Below are 10,053 nucleotides of genomic sequence, written 5' to 3'. Positions count from 1 at the left end.
TATTAACTTATAAGTGCCAAATATTGGCACACCCAGCCCAATTAAGCAAACATTAATGAACTTAGAAACACAGATAGGCCACAATACAATGTAGTGATGCATTTCAATATTCCACTCTCAAAAATATATAGGTCATCCAAACCAAAAAATTTCAACAAAGAAACTGAAAATTCTGCTCAGTGGCACATAGAACTTTCTCCAAATATAGCGTATTTTAGGACACGATGCAAATCTTACCTAATATAACAAAATTGAAATAACCTCATGCATACTGTCTCAACACAGTGGAATAAAACTAGAACTCGACAACAAAAGAAACAGGAGAAAATACTTAAACACCTGGTGACTGAATAATACATTGTGACACTACCAGTAAATCATAGAAGAACTAATGGAGGAAATCCAAAAGTTCCAGGAATGTAATGAAAATGAAACACAAGTTACCAGAATCTATAGGACACAGCAAAGGCAGTGCTAAGGGGAAACTTTATAAGTATAGGTGATAATATTAAAAACACAGAGAGTTCTCAAATAAATAACCTAATGCTGAATCTCAAACTGCTAGGAAAACAAGAATAAATTAAACCCAAAATTAACAGAAGGAGACAAATGATAAAAGTAAGAGCCAACATCACTGCAATAGAGACAAAAAAATATACAAAGAATCAACAAAACAAAAAGTTGGTTATTGCAAATACAAATAAGATTGATAAACCCTTAGTGAATCGGACTAAAATAAGGAGGGAAAACCCCAAATAATATAAGTAGAGAAGAAAAAGGGGATGTAACAAGAAATACAAGTGAAATACAGAGGATTACTAGGGAAAACTTTAAAAACCTATATTCAAATAAATTGGGAATTCTAGAACATAGATATATTTCTGGATGTATATGACAAACCAAAATTGTACCAAGAGGTACAATAAGCTACCAATTGTACCAAGAGGATATAAACTACCTACCCAGAACTGTACCAAATGATGAAATTGAAGCAGCAATAGTATCCCAAAATTGAAAAACCCAAGACCTGATGGATTTATTGCTGAATTCTACACAATAATTAATGAAGAAATAATATCAATATTCTTCAAACTCTTCTATAAAATAGGGAAGAAATACCACTTTATTTCTTGTATGAAGGATTAAACTTATCCAAAAACTGGACAAGGACACAACAAAAAAGAGAATATTAAACCAATATATGTTAGTGAAGATAGATTCAGAAATTCTCAAAAAATACTGCCACACCAAGTTCAACAACACGTCAAAAAGATCATACATCATAATCATCTTGGTTTCATTCTAGTGAAGCAGGGGTGGTTCAACATATCCAAATCAATAAACTTAATACAGCATATTAACAGAAACAAGGAAAAAGACCACATAGCCATCTCAATACATGCAGAATAATCTTTGACAAAGTTAAACATATTGAATTTTGGCACCAGTGTCTGAGAACAGCTCTATAACATGCGGCGCCTGTCAGGACAAGCCATCCTTTAGCTTCATGTGATTATCTGTGGGGTCACTCCACCAGACATGCATTTATTTCATTGCATTTTACTTTTCATCATAATGTAAGATCCAGTTGAGCATAGGTATTAAGTGTTTTTCCTCATTTTTTGTTTTCTAAAAGATTAAAAATTAGAACTAGAGAAAAAAATAAAGTAAGTGTTTGTGCAACAGAGAGAATGATCACATAAATAAATGGTTGCAAAGCAACAGCACTAAATTAATTGAATAAAAGTCTAAAAATTCTCAATGAAAAGATCTAAATTAACAAAGGTTCATTCAAAGTAAGGTGAGTCTCTAATTCAAAATTTAATTGATGAATGCCTGGAGATAGAATTTAAGAAATATTTTAGAGTAAGTGGAAAAAGCACTATCTAAGTTATAATTTCACCTTCTGTAAATGCACAACGACTAAAATGTGCTTCCACCACTGGACACAGCTCCGGATAACAGTAATGAAATTAAGTGAAAGCATGATTACAGTATTTTGCCATTCCCCTTCTGAGTTCTCACCATGCCCTCAGCTCAGGTAGCACATGCGTTATCACACTCATTTCTCAGCTTGGCTGCACTAAAAGTGAGAACCATATTTCCAAAAAAACCAGAAGTTTGACTCTGGTGTTGTCCCTTAGGGTGAAGGATTGTCCAGAAAAAAAACATGGTGGCTCCTTTTGAAGCCTTAAGAATCCTAAGTCTGGCTAGGGGAGCAATGCTTCACTCCTTCCTGCTGTCTTATCTGGGAAAGAGCTTCAGTCTCCATCCAACATTCATAAGGAAATCCCGTTTTCCACACAGAGTACTTCTTCCTAAAGATTCCATCCCTGTGAGTCTGAGACCCTGGGAGGTCATGGCAGTGATATTCAGCAGAATGGACCTTACACACTTCAATATGTATTTCTAGCTCCTTAAGATAATTAGGTACATTCCCTCTCAGGCCTCCAAACTCTGTGCCACTTCCTGATTTCCCCAAGGAACATTGTTATGAGGAAGGAGGAAAATTTTCTTGCTCATTCTATGTTCCCAAGGGATCAACTGTTGAATGCAGTCTTTATTACAATTTTTTCCTGAAATCTCTGCCTTACAGAAATCTAACTTCCTTAGAAGTTTTAGCAGTTCTTAGTTCCCAGATTCTCCAGAGTCTGAGGTATACTCTTTGCTAGGTTCTTTGTAGCTCCAGAGCAGTGACTTGCATTGGAGAGCACAGCTCCAGGTATCTTAAGAAAATTCCCATTGTACCTTTCACAAGAGAGAGAAACTTTGTTACACAGAATCATTTATTATAGAAGCACGAGAATTGACTGCAAGCCCTGAATTCATCATGCTTTTTCATTTATTTATTCTTTGATTTCGAGAATATCATCATGAATTCATTCTTTTTTATTTTCCTTCTTTTATTGGAACAATATATGTGATTTTAAGCAATGCATATTTTATAAATATAAATTATGTTCAAGACAGTGAGAAGGATGTGCAAATTGAAGAAAGAAATGGAAAAATGTCAAAATATGAATGTCCTAAAAATGCCCTCCTTGATACTTTTCTTTTTTCTGTTTTTCTTTTTTTATTGTTGTGCTGGGTGGGGGTACATTGTGGCATTTACAAAAGTTCTTACAGTGTATCAACTATATCATACTTGAGTTTACCCTCTCCATCATTCTCCTTTATTTCCTCTCCCCCATTCTTGGCATCATTTCAACAGGTCTCCCAATTACATATTCACCCTCCTATACCCTTCTCCACTTCCTCTCCCTCCACTGGACCAACTTCACCAGACAGGACTTGTTCCACACTCTTGTTCTGTGATTGTGTAGAATAAAACCAAATGACTTTTTAAAGAGAGCTGTACAATTAGTTTTCTTGTGCCATTTCCATGCATATATGTATTATAATCTGAATTTGTTCATGTCCTCTATTCTTCTTCTTTCTACCATAGTCCTCTTCTTATAGTGTTTTTAACAGGCTCAAAAATTCTATATTCATTCTTGTTTAGAGAGTACATCAACCATATTTGCCTTGCTAGCATCCCTCTTGTAACTTTTAATTACACATTTTTATTTTGAAATAATTGTAGAATAGTATGCAAGAGGAAGCTATAACACAGAAGGCTTCTTATATGGCTCACGTGGCACAGCGCTTGCTTAGCAATGTGAGGCCCCAAAGTACAAATCCCAGTAAAACCATAAAATGTAACTAAGAAATGAAATAGAATGGTCTTTGTGAACTTCATTCGTCTTCCACTATGACAATATTAAGAAAAACCACACAGCAAGGTCATACCCCACATATAAGACTGGCAAAAAGGAAATGAATTCAGAAAACAAATAAAACACCCATCTAATCATGTACATTGTAATTTTCACAATACTTGAAGACCATCATGGGATGAATTGATAAAGAAAACATGTTGCTTGTACACAATGAATATTACTGAAGTAGGAGGAAGAATGGAAGCCTCTCATGTCTGGCAACATGGAGGTACTGGAAGATATATTGCCATTTAAAGTCAACCAGATTCAAAAAGACAAGGACCACATGTTCTCGTTCATAAATTCATCTTTAAAAGTCCACCTGAATGTAGAATAATGGTTAATAGACTTTGGGAAGTGGGTCAGTGGAGGGTGAATAAAGACAGGCTGGGTTTCTTCCGTGGAAGTTTTTCACATGTGTAGGAAATATATTGCACCCATAAATATGTCATGTAGAAAGTAAACCATAGAATAATTTCATGGATTCAAGGATTACTAAAGCTGTTATGTGGCATCTCCATACTGCTCCCTATTTACCACTGCCATATTCACACATATGTGTATATTAACTTGAAATTACCATACAAACCTGCTATACCTGCTATACCACTAGTGGACCTATAAGGGAAGGAGAGAATGTCATCACACAATAGAGATAATTTACATATAAGTTTATTCCAGCACTAGTCACAATAGCCAAGTTATGTAATCAGACTAGTGTCCAACATCCAATGAATGAACACAGAAAATGTGTCATATTATTCTGAACTTGTATTCATCCATAAAGAAGAATGGATTTAGGTTATTTGCAGGAAAATGTGTCCAATAGAGAATCATCCTGTTCAGCACAAAAAACCAGGCTCAGAAGGACAAATACTGCAAAACTTCTCTCATGTGTGGAAGCTAGATCTAAAGAAAAATATAGACATGAACATCAAACAGGGAACATTATAGGGAGGGATAAGAGGGAGATGATACAAGAAATATGACTGAAGTTGATTGTATGCATTGCAGAAATGATCATGATGACATGCATATAATCATTAAAAGAAAGATAAATAAGAGGGAGTAGTAACATGGAAATAAGAAATAGTAGGGGAAGGAGGATGTGATCAATGTATGTCATATGTGTGTATGGAAATATCACAGTGAAACCTCCCACATTGTACAATTAACATGTTCTAATGAAAATGTAGAAAGTATTGTCACAAGTATTAAAACATCTTCCTGGTAAAGAAGGTTGCATAGATCGCTCATAGAAGACATTTTGTTTACTGAAAAGCGAGCCAAACTGGAAACAAGATACTTAAAATAAGAAAATAGTCTCATCACTAACCATACACTCTAAGATGCTGACATCAATACAATCAGTAAGGAAATTAAGGCAGTCATATTGCAGAAATGACAAATATGCAAGTGGAAACTCTAGCTCAGACTTTTTCCACTATAAAATCCTATATAAGGCTTCTTTGACCAAATGAAGATTTCCCCATTATAGTCAAATTTCTGACTATTTTAATAATAGTCAGAATTATTATGACATAGTGACATCTATTTCATTGACAAAAAATTATTCCTAAAACATGTCCTCATGGATAGCTGTGAATTTATAAGCATTACAGATTTACAAATGAAAAACAATTGGAAAGATTTGAAAATGAAAAAATGTAGACTCTCGTTTGTCATAGAGATAAAAAATATGAGGGCAAATTTTGTTAGTGAGTTGTATAGAAAAATCTGAAACCAGAAAAAGAAAAATTCCAAGAACAAAATAGAAGGAAACATTTCTCATTCCCCTGTCTTGTCAAAGAACAACAGGAGTGATTGTGAGGCTTTGCATGGTACAATCATGAGAACTTCTTCAGTGTCATTACAAGAGGGACTCATTATTTCTATCTGAAAAGTTTTTTTCAGAGCACTGTTGATGTCATTTTCCCCAGACTGTAGATGAAAGGGTTCAGCATGGGGGTGACAACACTGAGGCTCCTGCTGTTGAGTGTGGGTTTGATGTCAAAGCAAAACTGAGGTACACTCCTGTGCTTGTACTATAAAATAAGAAGTCAACTGAGAGGTGAGATGCACAGGTGGAGAATGCTCTGTATTTCCCCTGAGCTGATGAGATGGCATGGATGGAGAAAACATTCCTGGAGTAAGAGTAAAGGATGCCAGTGAGGAGACAGCAAATCAGAATCACAGCTGCCAAACAAATCACCACATCATTTAAAAAAGGTGTCAGAACAGGCATGGTTGATGACTTGATTAAGATCGCAGAAAAAGTGTGGGATTTGAAAATCTTTACAGAATGGCAGATGCAGTACCACTAAGTTTTGTAACATGGAATGCAGGACACTAAGGATCCAGGAAAACAGAATTAGCAACACACAGTGCCTAAGGTTCATAATGATTGTGTAATGCAAGGGGCTACAGATGGCTACAAAGAAGTCGTAGGCCATGACAGTTAGCAGAAAGATGTCCAACACTGAAAAGATTAGGAAAAGGTACATTTGGGTGATACAATCTGAGTAGGTGATGGCCTTGCTGTGTGTCTGGATATTCAGGAGCACCTTTGGGACAGTGGTGGTAGTGAAACCTATGACCACAAAGGACAGGTTGGAGAGGAAGAAATACATGGGCCTGTGCAGGTGGACATCAGTGATTATGGCCAGGATGATGAGTAGGTTCCCAAGCACAGTGACCAGGTACATGGATAGGAACAGTCCAAATATAAGAGGTTGCTGGTCTGAGCCCTCTGAAACTCCCAGAAGAAATTCTGAAATTCTTGAGTCATTTATTTACCACATGTGCCTGAAGATACCAATAAAAAGGAGAAAAACTGTGACACATTATCTGCAACACTAATCTGGTGGAAATACTTTCATATAGATTTATAGTCATGTTTCAAGAAGTGTAAAAGAAATAATTTTAACATGGCAATAAAAAATAAAAAATAAAAATAACATGGGCAAGTATCATATATTCATAAATTTAGCCCTCCATTTTGTGGTGTGGTTAATTTTCAGATAGTCTTATGTTTGTGCTCAAGGCCATCCATGGACTGTTATCCTCCTACCTGTACCTCAAAATAGATGGGATAATAGGAATGTACCACTATAGTATGTGTGCTGTTCAAGAGAAGGACTCACTAACTTTTTCACTGGACTGGCTTTGAACCATGATCCTCCTGATTTCCTCCTTCTGAGTCTACTCTTGGCTTATATTGGAATATATTATATAGACATCCCCTTTCTCAGAAATATATTCCCACTCTTAAAGACAAACACAACAAAACACACACATACACACACACACACACACACACACACACACAAACACACACCCGGTATACCACACTGGTGAAAAACCTGTCAAATATTGTGCCATCTGTTACCATATTGACATCATGTTCTTATCAACCCCCAGTCACACTGACAAAGGAAATGATAGTAGGCAATTTGTCTGACACCAATTATGTTTCTCTAAAACAGTGTACAGATTGAACTCAGAAACTCTAAGTTAAAAATTTCCCATACACTTTTAAAGTTCAGCCTACCAGGTAACAGTCTATTTGCCATCATGTCTAATGGCATTGCAGCTGGTCCTGGGGAAGATGTAAAGAAGAAAAGCTTCCCTGTGTCTGGTTACTTTCTACCTCCAGCCATATTCCCTTGAGGACCTAAAAATAAAATGTTAAGAACAATTTCTGAAAAGACAAATGCAATGATGTGTTTTATGTTGTATGACACAAACTCAACATCTACATGGGAAAAACAGGTCAACGTGAAGAAGAAAACAAAAATTAAAAAAGGAAATATGCAAAGAACAACATAACTAGGCACTTTTCATATGAAAAATTAGAAGAAATTTTATTTGCTACATTCAGTATTCATTCAATTAATTGGATTTTATGTTTTAATGCACTTTAAATGAAGCATAATAGTTACACATAATTTTGGACCACAATGTAAGTATCAATATATGCGTAAATTGTGGGATCACCATATTATGGTATTTATCATATTCATGACCTGAACATTTATCAATTTGCTGTGCTGAGAATGTTCAGGATTCCCTGTAGCTATTTTTCAAATATTCAGCATCATTAACTATACTTACCCTAATTACTGTTCAATAGGACATAAAAATGTATTCCTCCTATGTTAGTGTACTCAATGATCACCAGTTCCTAGTTCCTGCTCTCCTTCCCTCCCCATCCTCATGTAACCCTTCTTCTACTTTCTCTTTCATTGAGATCAGCTTCTTAGATTCCACAAGAAAAATAACTTGGTGTTTCCCATTATGTGGATAAGCCAAACACAGAAGAAAAAAGACATTTGGTTTGTGTGGACAACAGCAAATGAAGCAGAACTCTCTCTTCATTTCCTTGCGTGACATCACTTCTGTGTTATTCCAGGACTTTCAGGTTTGAGTTCTTTTGACAAACCCTCTCTGCACACTCCAGTCCTGCCTGTATTTTCATCCCATGTGCAAAACCTCTTGATTCTACACTCTATAAAATACTTAAAAAGCAGGATGTTTGTTTCCTCTTACACTGAATAGAACCCTGCCTGTGGCATACCCCTAAGGGAATTGCCTCCCACACAGCTGTGCAACATCTCAATATCATGATACAAGGTCAGAATAACAGAGACTTCGCTTGCCTTATTCATTTCATTATTTGACAGCGCTATGTGGATATCTGCATTACATGGACTGAAATGATAGAAAAGGAGATGTTAGGACATATAAAAATGGTAAGGAAAAAGAACAGGCTAAACTGAGTGTATTAAACAAAATTTAACTTATCATTAAGAACTAAGTGAAAAAAAGATATAGAACACCAAAAATTTAATGTTATCAAACATGGATTAATAATTAAAGACATGAAAGAGTATATGGAAGATTGATCCTCTAAAGCTGTGCCCATTGCAGGTGACAGGTTGCTATATACTATACTCATTATACACAGGCATTTAACATATGACAAGGTTATATTCTAATGGAGTAGGACAAGCTTGAGTATTTAAATCAATAATAATATATAAATGCTTACCTATCTGAAGGAAAATGAATATGGTCATCTAGTATAGGACTCTTACAACAACAGAAGAATTAAATACATTAGCATGAAAGCAAAGAGGAATGTAAAGAAAACTATAGATAATATTCACAGGTGGGAAATCACCTCAACAAGAAGATAGAAATAGTTCACTAAATAAAACTTAAAATGGGTATGGTCAAAATTATAATTCCAAAAGTTACACAGAAAAAATAAACTGGAAAAGTCCGTCAAAATGCTAGTAACTATAGAAAACAGGCATATGTTAGCAATAAAAAAAATCACAATATAGCTTTATCTCAGAAATCGGAAATGCCTTCACTGTTTTGTTTCACCCTGTCAAGTAACGGTCAAGTTCTCTTTTCCTCCTAATCAGCAGCAAGGTCCTTGGACACATGTTCTTCTTATAGTGAGCCCACTGAGAACCCCTCAGTCCCTCTCCTAACTGGGTTTCTTTTCCATTGCCATCACTTCCCTGTCTACAATAATCCTGCATTGCTGAGTTGAATGTTGACTTCCATTTCTCATGGTAAATAAGCACATCATTGAATTAAACAAGAAAGCAAACATCTCTCATCTCTGGGCTGGGCTTCATTGACTCTCGGATAACCTTGGGTAAATGTTCCTGTCTTTCTTCTCTCAGAAGCTCTGCTGCAGCACCTGCTGGGCTCTCAGACTCACCTGGATGGATAAATCAAAACCCCTTCCTGTATGTTTGATAAAGAAGACTGAAGCTATGTAGGCAGACTGCAGAACAAGAAGGGTCAAGCTTCAGTCCTTGAGCCACGTAAGGACTATAAAGAAACAACCATGTTCAGTCCAGCCAAGTTTGTACTTAGCAAAGGCAATGGCACAATAGCTCTTGTGTCTGATCCTTTCTCACATTTCCTCTTATTGTTCCAACCCTGAGCTCATCATTTCCCAGAGGGACTGAGATGTGCCTAGAAAGTATTTCTCATGCTAATTCTCTGTTCCCATGACACCAGAATAAATGACAGGGGGGTTCTTCTTCATTATTGGGTCTCCATGAACTCTTTGGCCTTCCAAAGAAGTAACCTTATCCCAACTCTCATTTCTAGTTTTCTCAATGCTTTAAGACTTAGGCTCCTATATGACTAGGTCTGATGGAAAGTCCAGGTTCTTGCTGATTGGTTTCCCCATGTTCTTTGGCTTGTGATGGGAACATGGTCTTTGACATCTCCAAAACTTTACTTCTCTCTTCAAGGAAGACAATCTGTA

The 10,053-nt window shown here is 36.1% G+C and overlaps 1 pseudogene; it reads right to left on the bottom strand.

The window, feature by feature from the left end:
- Nucleotides 1-5,668: 5,668 nt before the first annotated feature.
- Nucleotides 5,669-6,463, bottom strand: LOC141416133 (olfactory receptor 7A10-like; annotated as a pseudogene).
- Nucleotides 6,464-10,053: the final 3,590 nt, after the last annotated feature.

The sequence above is a fragment of the Castor canadensis genome, chromosome 14 (genome assembly GCF_047511655.1).
Source record: "Castor canadensis chromosome 14, mCasCan1.hap1v2, whole genome shotgun sequence".
NCBI classification, from domain to species: domain Eukaryota; kingdom Metazoa; phylum Chordata; class Mammalia; order Rodentia; family Castoridae; genus Castor; species Castor canadensis.
This window is presented reverse-complemented; position numbering and strand designations above follow the sequence as displayed.